Here is a 12,013-nt window from a genome sequence, read left to right as displayed (position 1 = left end):
CTGATAATGGCAGCAGAGGGAGGGGAGTGGGGACAGAGTCTGCCTGGGCCCACCCCAAGGGGAACACTCAGGACAAAGCAAAGAAGGCACCGTATCACTGGCCCACCCAGGGAAAAAGTAGGGGCAGATCCAGGGCACACTCCTTCCAAACATATGGGCATCATAGCTGAATGGACCCTTCCCGCATGCCAGGCAGGGCGCCCCATTTCCCCCAAGCTGACTGTGCCTCCAGTGCGCTTTCATGCACGTACCTTCTCCTGATTTGTCTGCCCAGGCCCACCTTATAACCTCAACCCCAGAGCTGCCCTCCTCTATCACCAGGCACATGGCAGGTCTTTTTTGTGACCTGTCTAGTCTCCCCTGACACACCCATAGGATGGCCCTTGAGGCAGGAAAGGTGTCAGTTTCACCTGTGTCCTCCAGTGCCTGGAACAAGGCTTCCCACTGACTACACTAAATCGTGTAATAGTGTAAGGCAGGCACTATTGCCGCCCACCTGCCCCCTCACAAATAAGGAAAAGAGACTCAGCCTTGTGAGGTGAAGTGACTAAAGTCATTGGGCTGGGGAGTGGCAGCAGAGCCAGGATTCAGACCTGGGCCCAGCTATCTCTGAAGCCAGCTGTCTCCATGCTGCCTCCCCCAGCATGAAGACTAGTCATTTTATGACTAGTCTTAATGCTCTTCCAAAGAACAAGATTTAAAAAGTAAAATAGAACAACAATATAAACCCAGCACTTTGGGAGGCTGAGGTGGTTGCATCACCTGAGATTAGGAGTTCAAGACTAGCCTGGCTAACAAGGCAAAACCTCATCTCTACTAAAAATACAGAAATCAGCTGGGCATGGTGGCGCATGCCTTGTAGTCCCAGCTACTGGGGAGGCTGAGGCAGAATTGCTTGAACCTGGGAGGTGGAGGTTGCAGTGAGCTTAGGTTGTGTCACTGTACTCCAGCCTGGGCAAAGAGTGAGACTCCATCTCAAAAATAAAAAATAAAGCCGGGAGCGGTGGCTCAAGCCTGTAATCCCAGCACTTTGGGAGGCCAAGACGGGCGGATCACGAGGTCAGGAGATCGAGACCATCCTGGCTAACACGGTGAAACCCTGTCTCTACTAAAAAATACAAAAAACTAGCCGGGCGAGGTGGCGGGCGCCTGTAGTCCCAGCTACTCGGGAGGCTGAGGCAGGAGAATGGCATAAACCCAGGAGGCGGAGCTTGCAGTGAGCTGAGATCCGGCCACTGCACTCCAGCCTGGGTGACAGAGCGAGACTCTTTCTCAAAAAAAAAAATAAAAATAAAAATAAAAACAAAATAAAAGGAAACATTCATTACCATCTGGATATATTAGATTTTTGTTTTTTGTTTGTTTGTTTCGAGAAGGAGTCTTACTCTGTTGCCCAGGCTGGAGTCCAGTGGCGCAATCTCAGCTCACCGCAACCTCTGCCTTCTGGGTTCAAGCAATTCGTCTGCCTTGGCCTCCCTAGTAGCTGGGATTACAGGTGCGCACCACCATGCCTAGTTAATTTTTGTATTTTTAGTAGAGACGGGGTTTCACCATGTTGGTCAGGCTAGTCTCGAACTCCTGACCTCAGGTGATCCACCTGCCTTGGCCTCCCACCCAAAGTGCTGGAATTACAGGCATGAGCCACCACGCCTAGTCAGAGTAACCACCAAATAGTGGTTACTTATCACACAATACCGTGTGATAAAAACCTGAACCAAACAGTGAATCAGGATGACTATTCTTCCTGGTATGTTGAGGGTAAACCAGTGAGCAAAAAATCCACCTCCTTTGGCACCCACCCCCTCTGGCAGGAAAGTGGCCCTATTGCTGTGCTATGCTTCCCCGGAAGCTCCCTCTATAAAAGCAAAAAAGTCCTTAATTAAAGGCCAGCTCTACCTTCTCTCTAGGCAGTTGAGGGCTCAAAGCGCCGAGCTCTCGTGCTCACCACACTAAGGGCTGTGAGAATCGGCTGGTTGCAGTTGTAGTCAGTGGCCTGCCAGTGCGGGCAGGATGGATACATCACAGTGGACTCCCTGCTCAGTGGACAGAGACCCAGTTGTACCTGGGCAGGCTGAGTGGTTAGCACAGCACTGGACTAGGCAGCAGAGGCATGGCTTCATTTGAATTTCAAAGCTACTGGGGCTCCATCTACTTATTTGTGAAAATGAGGGTTTGGGATCACATAAGTCATTCCCAATCCAGAGACTCATGTTACTTGTTCTCAAATTGGAAGTTAGGATCTTGACATTCTAAATTTTTTTTTTTTTTAATTCAAGACCAATTTATTCTCAAATTTTGCAGACACAGAAATATTATCCTTGAAGAAAAGTACATTAAACAAATCTTTTAATTCACTTTATCCTGTATTTTATTTTTTATTGAAAAAAATTTTTTAACCTTTTTTTCCCCTACCACCACTGCTGCCACTCATCGTATATTTTAAAATAACTTTTTTCCATATTGATTTGTCTCCATTGGGGATAAAAACCAAAATAAAAGATAACCCAAATACGGTTCCACGCAGGATCTTGGGTTCCACGCAGTTCAAAAACTCTGTCAAAAGGTTATATTTACCACCAGATTGCCACAATGGCATAACAAAGTAAGAATTAGGACACTGAAATGGGTGGGGTGGTCCTGCCAGCTGGATCACATGGCCACCTACCCAGAGAGTCTGGGGCCAGGGGCAGCAGGTGGCCCAATGGCAGCCTGCCCATCCCTGGAATGAAAGCAAGAAAGCAGAGCCAAAGCTTCAGCTGTGTGGCCTTAGGGGTGGGGCAGACTTGTGGAAAACCAGGCTGCAAACACCCTGGTTGCTGGTGGTCCTGGAGGGGTGGAGCCCATATCTCCACCTCTTACATCTGCCCAGTTGCATGGCACAATGGGGAGGTAGGCCCACTTCCTTCCTGGCCTCTAGATCTTGATCTGGGCCGAGGCTGGGCAGCAGGGTCATTTTGGCCAGTGCTCACACAGTAAGCTGATCTCCATAGGTTAACAGTCACCTTCCTTCCCAAGACCCCAGCATCCCCTTACAGGTGTACTTTCCGGTGGCAATATCCTGCACCTGGGGCACACCATCAGCAGTTGAGTCCCCTGGGACAAGCAGCACCTCAGAAAGCAAGGCCCTGGGGCTGTGGCTCTGGAAAGGGGCCAGGAGACCAGCCAATGTTTCTCACCTCCTAGGCTCAAGTGATCTTCCCACCTCAGCCTCCCAGTAGCTGAGACTACAGGCATGTGCCACCAAGTCTGACTAGTCTTTAAATTTGTGTGTGTGTGTGTGATGGAGTCTCGCTCTGTCGCCAAGGCTGGAGTGCAGTGGCGTGATCTCGGCTCACCGTAACCTCTGCCTCCTGGGTTCACGCCATTCTCCTGCCTCAGTCCCCCAAGTAGCTGGGACTACAGGCACCCGCCACCATGCCTGGCTAATTTTTTAAATATTTTTAGTAGAGACGGGGTTTCACTGTGTTAGCCAGGATGGTCTCAATCTCTTGACCTTGTGATCCGCCTGGCTCAGCCTCCCAACACAGGGATTACAGGCGTGAGCCACCGTGCCCGGCCTACATTTTTTTAGAGATGGAGTCTGGCTGTGTTGCCCAGGTTGATCTTGAACCCCTGAGCTCAAAGGATTCTCCCGTTTCGGCCTCCCAAAGTGCTGGGATAACAGATGTGAGCCACCATACCCTGCCAATATTTCTTAAAGCCTAAGAAAAATCACCAATTCCCCGTAAGATGTACTGCATGGGTTAAACTTATAAAATGAGGTTAGTAATGAAATGTGTCCACTATAAGGGATGTCAGGAGATTAAATGTTTACAGAAAGCTCAGGGCATATAACAATTGTCTTCTCACCATGGTCATGCTTACGCTATAAATGTAGCTTTGGTTAATAACAGAGAGTCATACCAATCTGGGTATTATAAGGACAAAAAAGAGAGAATGGTTTGGTAGATAAAATAATATCAAAATCTAATGTCCCTGAGGAGAACAGTAAGAAAAACAATCTCTGAGGTTGAAACTATTAACTCTCTACAATACTTCAATGTTTTCCTGTCTTGGCCAGGCGCGGTGGCTCAAGCCTGTAATCCCAGCACTTTGGGAGGCTGAGACGGGCGGATCACGAGGTCAGGAGATCGAGACCATCCTGGCTAACACGGTGAAACCCCGCCTCTACTAAAAATACAAAAAAACTAGCCGGGCGAGGTGGCAGGCGCCTGTAGTCCCAGCTACTCGGGAGGCTGAGGCAGGAGAATGGTGTAAACCCGGGAGGCGGAGCTTGCAGTGAGCTGAGATCCGGCCACTGCACTTCAGTCCGGGCGACAGAGCAAGACTCCGCCTCAAAAAAAAAAAAAAAAAAAGAAATACAACAGCTGCATTTACACACAGCAACATCAGATATCAGAAATAATCACTAGATGGATGCCTGTAATCCCAGCACTTTGGGAGCCCGAGGTGGGCGGATCGCCAGAGGTTGGGAGTTCGAAACCAGCCTGGTCAACATGGTGAAACCCCGTCTCTACTAAAAATACAAAAATTAGCCAGGTGTGCTAGTGCACACCTGTAATCCCAGCTACTCGGGAGGCTGAGGCATGAGAATCACTTGAACCCAGGAGGTGGAGGTTGCAGTGAGCCGAGATCATGCCACTGTACTCCAGCCTAGGTGACAGAGTGAGACTTCATCTCAAACAAGCAAAAAAAAAATTAGAAATAATCAAGATGGAAAATGGAACAAGGCACAGTAAAAGGCCAAATTCACCATTGTAAAATGGGGATGATTATCTGCCCAGCTATGCCCACCTTTCAGTAGAAGCAGAAAGCATGGCACCTGTAGTCAGGGTACATATAGTTGGGACGGGGAGAATCCAATATCATGAATTTAGCTATTAAAATCCAAGAGGATATGCTTAAGTAGTGGTAATAGTAACAGCTAGCACTAATTGGGCACTTGCTGTGATAGGTCAGGCATTGTGTTAAGCACTCTCCATGCAGATGACCAAACGAAGGCACAGGGAGGTAACTGATGTGCTTGCGCCCATACTGCTAAGTTGTATACCTGGTGCTGAATCCAAACTGTCCAGCTTGAAGAGCTGGGCTCTTTTTTATTTTTCTCTTAGCCATGTTTTCCTTTACTGTCCAAGTTTTCCACAATGAGTGTTGATGTCTTTTTTTTTTTTTTTGACAAAGTATCACTCTTGTCACCCAGACTGGAGTACAGTGGCATGATCTCGATTCACTGCAACCTCTGCCTCCTGGGTTCAAGCAATTCTCATGCCTCAGCCTCCCGAGTAGCTGGGATTACAGGCATATGCCATCACACCACTCTTGGCTACATTTTCTTTTTTTTTGAGACCGAGTCTTGCTCTGTCGCCCAGGCTGGAGTGCAATGGCACGATATCGGCTCACCACAAGCTCCGCCTCCCGGGTTCAAGACATTCTCCCGCCTCAGCCTTCCGAGTAGCTGGGATTACAGGCGCCCACCACCACAACCGGCTAATTTTTGTATTTTTAGTAGAGATGGGGTTTCACCATCTTGGCCAGGCTGGGCTTGAACTCCTGACCTCGTGATCCACCTGCCTCGGCCTCCCAATGTGCTGGGATTACAGGCGTGAGCCACCGTGCCCAGCTAAATTTGTATTTTTAGTAGAGATGGGGTTTCACCATGTTGGCCAGGCTGTTCTCAAACTTCTGGCCTCTACTGATCCACCAGCCTAGGCCTCCCAAAGTGCTGGTGTGAGCCACCACTCCGCCAGAGCTGGGCTTTTAGCTGTTATAATGTCTCCAAACAGAGGGAATATACTAGATGATAAACACTAGAGAAGAAACATAGAAACATGTATTAATAGTTACATCTCCTGCCGGGCGCGGTGGCTCAAGCCTGTAATCCCAGCACCTTGGGAGGCCGAGACGGGCAGATCACGAGGTCAGGAGATCGAGACCATCCTGGCTAATACGGTGAAACCCCGTCTCTAATAGAAAATACATAAAACTAGCCGGGCGACGAGGCGGGCGCCTGTAGTCCCAGCTACTCGGGAGGCTGAGACAGGAGAATGGCGTGAACCCGGGAGGCGGAGCTTGCAGTGAGCTGAGATCCGGCCACTGCACTCCAGCCTGGGCGGCAGAGCAAGACTCCGTCTCAAAAAAATAAATAAATAAATAAAAGTTACATCTCCTTTAACTCCCACAACAGCCCTATGAGATAACTGAGGATCAGAAAGGTCCAAGGTCACCCACTCACTGAATCAGTGCTGGTGCCAGAATTTGATCCCAGGTGTCTGATTGCAATGCTCAGCTTCTCCCCACATCTCAAGTCTCCTTAGTAAAAGCACTGCAGAGGAAGGTGTTCCCACTCGCCTCACCACCACAGCAGCACTGAGATACTCATAGCCTTTGCTTCATGTCCCAGGTAACAGTGTGGAGCATGGCTGACTGGAGGTGGTGAGCTGGGTGGGATCTGTGGCTGAAATTTCTTGGACCTCCCCTTGGAGGTGAGGTCACAGATGCAGGTAGCAGGCTCCAGATTATCACATTACGCTGTAGGCTTCAGCAGCCTTGCCAGCCCAGATTCTGTCTGGGAGTGGATCCCCCAAAAAACCCTTTATCCACTGTCCTCTCACACACATTGTGCTTCTCCTGGTTCTCTACGATAACGGTGGTGTTTCCATCCCTGACTCTGGCTCACCCTTTGGGTCTATCCCCAAGAGCTCACATTACTAGCAGGTGTTCTCTGACTGATGGGCAAGCTCATCAGTTAAGCAGCTCCCAGCTCCCAGTTTGTCACCAGCTGCCAGAAAACCTCAAGACTAGAGCCTAACTCCTCAGAGCCTGACAGTAACCTTTTTTTTTTTTTTTTGAGACGGCGATCTCAGCTCACTGCAAGCTCCACCTCCCGGCTTCACGCCATTCTCCTGCTTCAGCCCCTGGAGTAGCTGGGACTACAGGCGCCCACCACCACACCCGGCTAATTTTTTGTATTTTTAGTAGAGAAGGGGTTTCACCCTGTCAGCCAGGATGGTCTCGATTTCCTGACCTCGTGATCCGCCCACCTCGGCCTCCCAAAGTGCTGGGATTACAGACGTGAGCCACCGTGCCTAGCCAACAGTAACCTTTGATGAGAAGTCAATGAAAGGCTTCAGCCCTTGTCTCCATGTTGCCAATAGCCATATTTCTACCAGTGGGTTCCAAGGACAATTTCACAACGCCACAAAGCATCAACACCTTACCTAGCTGGGGGAGAAGTGCATGGAATAAGGCACTGGGCTGGGCCTCATTTCCACTGTAGAAGCCAAAGCTATCTTTTTCAACAGCTGGGTCAGACACCAGGCTTGGCCAATCAGATGCTCTCACCTACAACTTTAAACCTCAGAGTGACACAAAGAAAAAGGGACAGGTGAAAAATCATTCACTGGGAGAGTCTGGTGATGACATCCCAGACCAGACTGCTCTTCAGCCATAACCTTGGCTGTGTTCCCTGATGTCAGCCTCCCTAGATCTCATTTCAGAGCTGAGTTTTCCAGGCTTCTCACAGATTCTGAGTTACCTGAGATCCTTCCAATAAAGTTCTGTGCTGCTTATGTTAGCCAGTTTCTCCTTTTGCTTGCAGATACAATACCTAATGTGCTGTGCACAGCATCCAGCTCAGAAGGTTCTTGCCTCCAATGTGGGAGTCTTTTCTAAAACCCTGTTGTGATGAGGTTACCCTGAGGGGGCAGGCCTCTTTCTAAAATGGCTTCTGAACAAATCGTGCATTAAGTTGCCAGCATTGTCATACTTAAGGTAATAGCATCTGGGAAAAGATAAAAATACACACACACTCAGTTGTGTATACATGGAGTGTATCTCTTTAAGAATATACAAAAAGGCTGGGCGCAGTGGCTCACGCCTGTTAATTCCAGCACTTTACAGCACTTTGGAAAGCCGATGGGCAGATCACAAGGTCAGGAAATTGAGACCTTCCTGGCTAACATGGTGAAACCCCATCTCTACTAAAAACACAAAAAATTAGCCAGGCCTGGTGACGGGCGCCTGCAGTCCCAGCTACTCAGGACGCTGAGGCAGGAGAATGGTGTGATGCCGGGAGGCAGAGCTTGCAGTGAGCTGAGATCACACCACTACACTCCTGCCTGGGTGACAGAGGGAGACTCCGTCTCAAAAAAATATATACAAGAAACAGTGGAGAGCGCCTCCGCAGAGGGTGAGCTCAGCAGTGGGAGGGGGGTTTTCTTTTCTGTACTCTTGAATTTTTACCATGTTTATGAATAGACTAACTTGTTTTAAAATATTATTTGGGGCCGGGCGCGGTGGCTCAAGCCTGTAATCCCAGCACTTTGGGAGGCCGAGACGGGCGGATCACGAGGTCAGGAGATGGAGACCATCCTGGCTAACACGCTGAAACCCCGTCTCTACTAAAAATACAAAAAACTAGCCGGGCGTGGTGGCGGGCGCCTGTGGTCCCAGCTACTCTGGAGGCTGAGGCAGGAGAATGGCGTAAACCCGGGAGGCGGAGCTTGCAGTGAGCTGAGATCAGGCCACTGCACTCCAGCACGGGCGACAGAGCAAGACTCCGTCTCAAAAAAAAAAAAAAAAAAAAAAAAATATTATTTGGAACACATGTAATTTTCACAAGTTAAAATAAAAACAGGATGGGCATGGTGGCCCATGCCTGTAATCCCAGCACTCTAGGAGGCCGAGGTGGGCGGATCACTTGCGGCCAGGAGTTCAAGACCAGCCTGGCTAACATGGTGAAACCCTATCTCTACGAAAAATTACAAAAACTAACTGGGAATGGTGGCGTGTGCCTCATACAGCCTCTTGAGGCTGAAGCACAACAATCACTTGCCTGGGAGGCAGAGGTTGCAGTGAGCTGAGATCACGCCACTGCACTGCAGCCTGGGCAATAGCGTGAGACTCTGTCTCAGAAAAAATAAAATAAAAATAAAAACACATAGACTAGTGTCATCTTTATTTCACTGGTAATCACATTTTGTATCTGAAGCCCTGATAGAAAGAAAATGACTCTCGAGCTTTCCTGTGACCCCTGGCCCTCAGCCTTGGCTCCTTTGGTCTGAGCCTCCTACTCTCCTGCAGAGAACATCCAATTACTTTGGGATCACTGATGGGATGGAGGATGGGAGAGCTGGCAGTGTGGTGGGTGGTGGCAGGAGTCCCTGAGGGCAGTATGTACCCCCATCTGCATGTTCAATGCCTCTTCTTGCCCTCTTCTTCCAAACCCTATTTTCAACTGGAAAGGAACAGAGGGAAGTAGTAATAGCCTTGGCTTGAAGAACATTCAGGAGAGCTATAAGTAAGCAAATCTCTCCTCATTCATCAAGCCCCAACTGTGGAAGTAGGAAAGATGGAGCTGCAGAGAGGTGCAGCCAGGAAAGGCAATAGAGTCCATGACAAGAGCCAAGCCAGTGCCACAATACCTCCTTAAAGGCCCTATCTCCAAATAGTCGTGCTGGAGGTTAGGGCTTCAACATCATAATTTGGGGGGACATAAATCAGGCCATAACAGCAAAAGCCAGATCAGGGAAGACTTCACAAAGGCAAATTTCAACTGAGTTCTACTGGAGTCAGTCACAAGGGTGCAAGCAGTGTGAACAGCCAGGTACAAAAGCACAGAGGAAAAGGAAAGTCCTTGTTTGGCCTTTCCTTCAAGGGTGCTGTAGATGGGCTTGACCTGGATACTTAACTGGAAGCCTTTTGCAGCCCTGAGGGTGGGGCCATGACCACTACTGCAGCAGGATTCTATCTACTTGTACTACTTGCTACTTGTATCTACATATTACAAGCTAAGATCTCTGGCTGTGTTCAGCACCACCTAAGGCTGAATGGTTGTTCCTACAGGACGATGACAATGTCAGACTGCTTCACCAAGAGCCACAAGGCCTTTAAGAATTACCTCAGAGGCCGGGCGCGGTGGCTCAAGCCTGTAATCCCAGCACTTTGGGAGGCCGAGACGGGCGGATCACGAGGTCAGGAGATCGAGACCATCCTGGCTAACACGGTGAAACCCCGTCTCTACTAAAAAATACAAAAAACTAGCCGGGCGAGGTGGCGGGCGCCTGTAGTCCCAGCTACTCCGGAGGCTGAGGCAGGAGAATGGCGTAAACCCGGGAGGCGGAGCTTGCAGTGAGCTGAGATCCGGCCACTGCACTCCAGTCCGGGCCACAGAGCGAGACGCCGCCCCCAAAAAAAAAAAAAAAAAAAAAAAAAAAGAATTACCTCAGAGGTCTTCCCACCTTCTCTAATAGCAGCTAAGTTCAGGGAACCACTAAACTCCTCTACTGAACAGCACTCCTGTGGCTGAGGCAGGAGAATTGCTTGAACCCAGGAGGCAGAGGTTGCAGTAAGCTGAGATTGCACCACTGCACTCCAGCCTAGGCAAGAGTGAGACTTCGTCTTAAAAAAAAAAAAAAAAAAAAGATATACTAAGTTTTGTTTTGTTTTTGAGAATCTTACTCTGTCCTCCAAGCTGGAGGATCTTGGCTCACTGCAACCTCTTCCTCCTGAGTTCAAGCACAATGTGTAGTGGCACAATCTCGGCTCACTGCAACCTCAGCCTCCCAAGTAGCTGCGATTACAGATGCCCGCCACCACGCCTGGCCAATTTTTATATTTTTAGTAGAGACGGGGTTTCACCATGTTGGCCAGGCTGGTCTCGAACTCCTGGATTACAGGCATGAGCCACCATGCCCGGCCAAGACGTACTAAGTTTTAAAAATACAGGCCAGGTGCGGTGGCTCACGCCTGTAAGCCCAGCACTTTGGAGGAGGCCGAGACGGATCACGAGGTCAGGATATCGAGACCACCCTGGCTAACACAGTGAAACCCTGTCTCTACTAAAAATACAAAAAAATTAAGCCAGGTGTGGCGGCGGGTGCCTGTAGTCCCAGCTACGCCGGAGTCTGAGGCAGGAGAATGGTGTGAACCCAGGAGGCGGAGCTTGCAGTGAGCTCAGCTCACTGCCGCTGCACTCCAGCCTGGGAGATAAAACAAGACTCAAAAATAAAATAAAAATAATTGCTAGTAATTTTTATTATACTGTCTAGGGAGGCAATTAGTTTAAAACTCAAGGTAAATGCCAAGCACAGTGGCTCATACCTGTATTCCCAGCACTTTGGGAGGCCAAGGCAGGCAGATCACTTGAGGTCAAGAGTTTGAAACCAGACTGGGCAACATGGTGAAACCCCATCTCTACTAAAAATATAAAAATTGGCTGGGCACGGTGGCTCAAGCCTGTAATCCTAGCACTTTGAGAGGCCCAGATGGGCGGATCACGAGGTCAGGAGATCGAGACCATTCTGGCTAACACGGTGAAACCCCGTCTCTACTAAAAAATACAAAAAACTAGCCGGATGAGGTGGCGGGCGCCTGAAGTCCCAGCTACTCGGGAGGCTGAGGCAGGAGAATGGCGTAAACCCGGGAGGCGGAGCTTGTAGTGAGCTGAGATCCGGCCACTGCACTCCAGCCTGGGCCACAGAGACTCCGTCTCAAAATAAATAAATAAATAAATAAATAAAATAATAGTAAAATAAAATGGTAGAGTATTTATACCTAAGATAACCTAGGCACATCCTTAAGACTTTAAATCTTCACTGGATTACTTTTAATATCTAATATACATGCTACATAGACAGCTGTTACACTGCAGTGTACAAGAAAGTGACAACATAAGAAAATATTTTGAAAATAAGAAAAGTCTACACGTTCAGTACAGACACCACCATTGATCCTTTGATTATTTTTGATCCAAAGTTGGTTGAATCCACAGACGCAAAACCCTTGGACAGAGGGCTATCACTAGAGAAGTGTACACTTTTTAAGTGTTAAGATGTTAAGATGACCCATTTATGAGTCAAAAAGGGAAGGGGGCAGATAACTTGTCAAGTGTGCGCCCTACATAATTACCTCAAACATTTAAGCCCTTACCATGTGCAGCTCAGTCTAATTGAGAAGACAACCAAATAATCACAGCACCTGCTAAGCGGTCTATGGAGCCAGGGTTATCTCACCC

This window comes from Piliocolobus tephrosceles, chromosome 13 (genome assembly GCF_002776525.5).
Source record: "Piliocolobus tephrosceles isolate RC106 chromosome 13, ASM277652v3, whole genome shotgun sequence".
NCBI lineage: Eukaryota > Metazoa > Chordata > Mammalia > Primates > Cercopithecidae > Piliocolobus > Piliocolobus tephrosceles.
The sequence above is the reverse complement of the archived record's forward strand: the minus strand, read 5'-3'. Positions refer to the sequence as shown.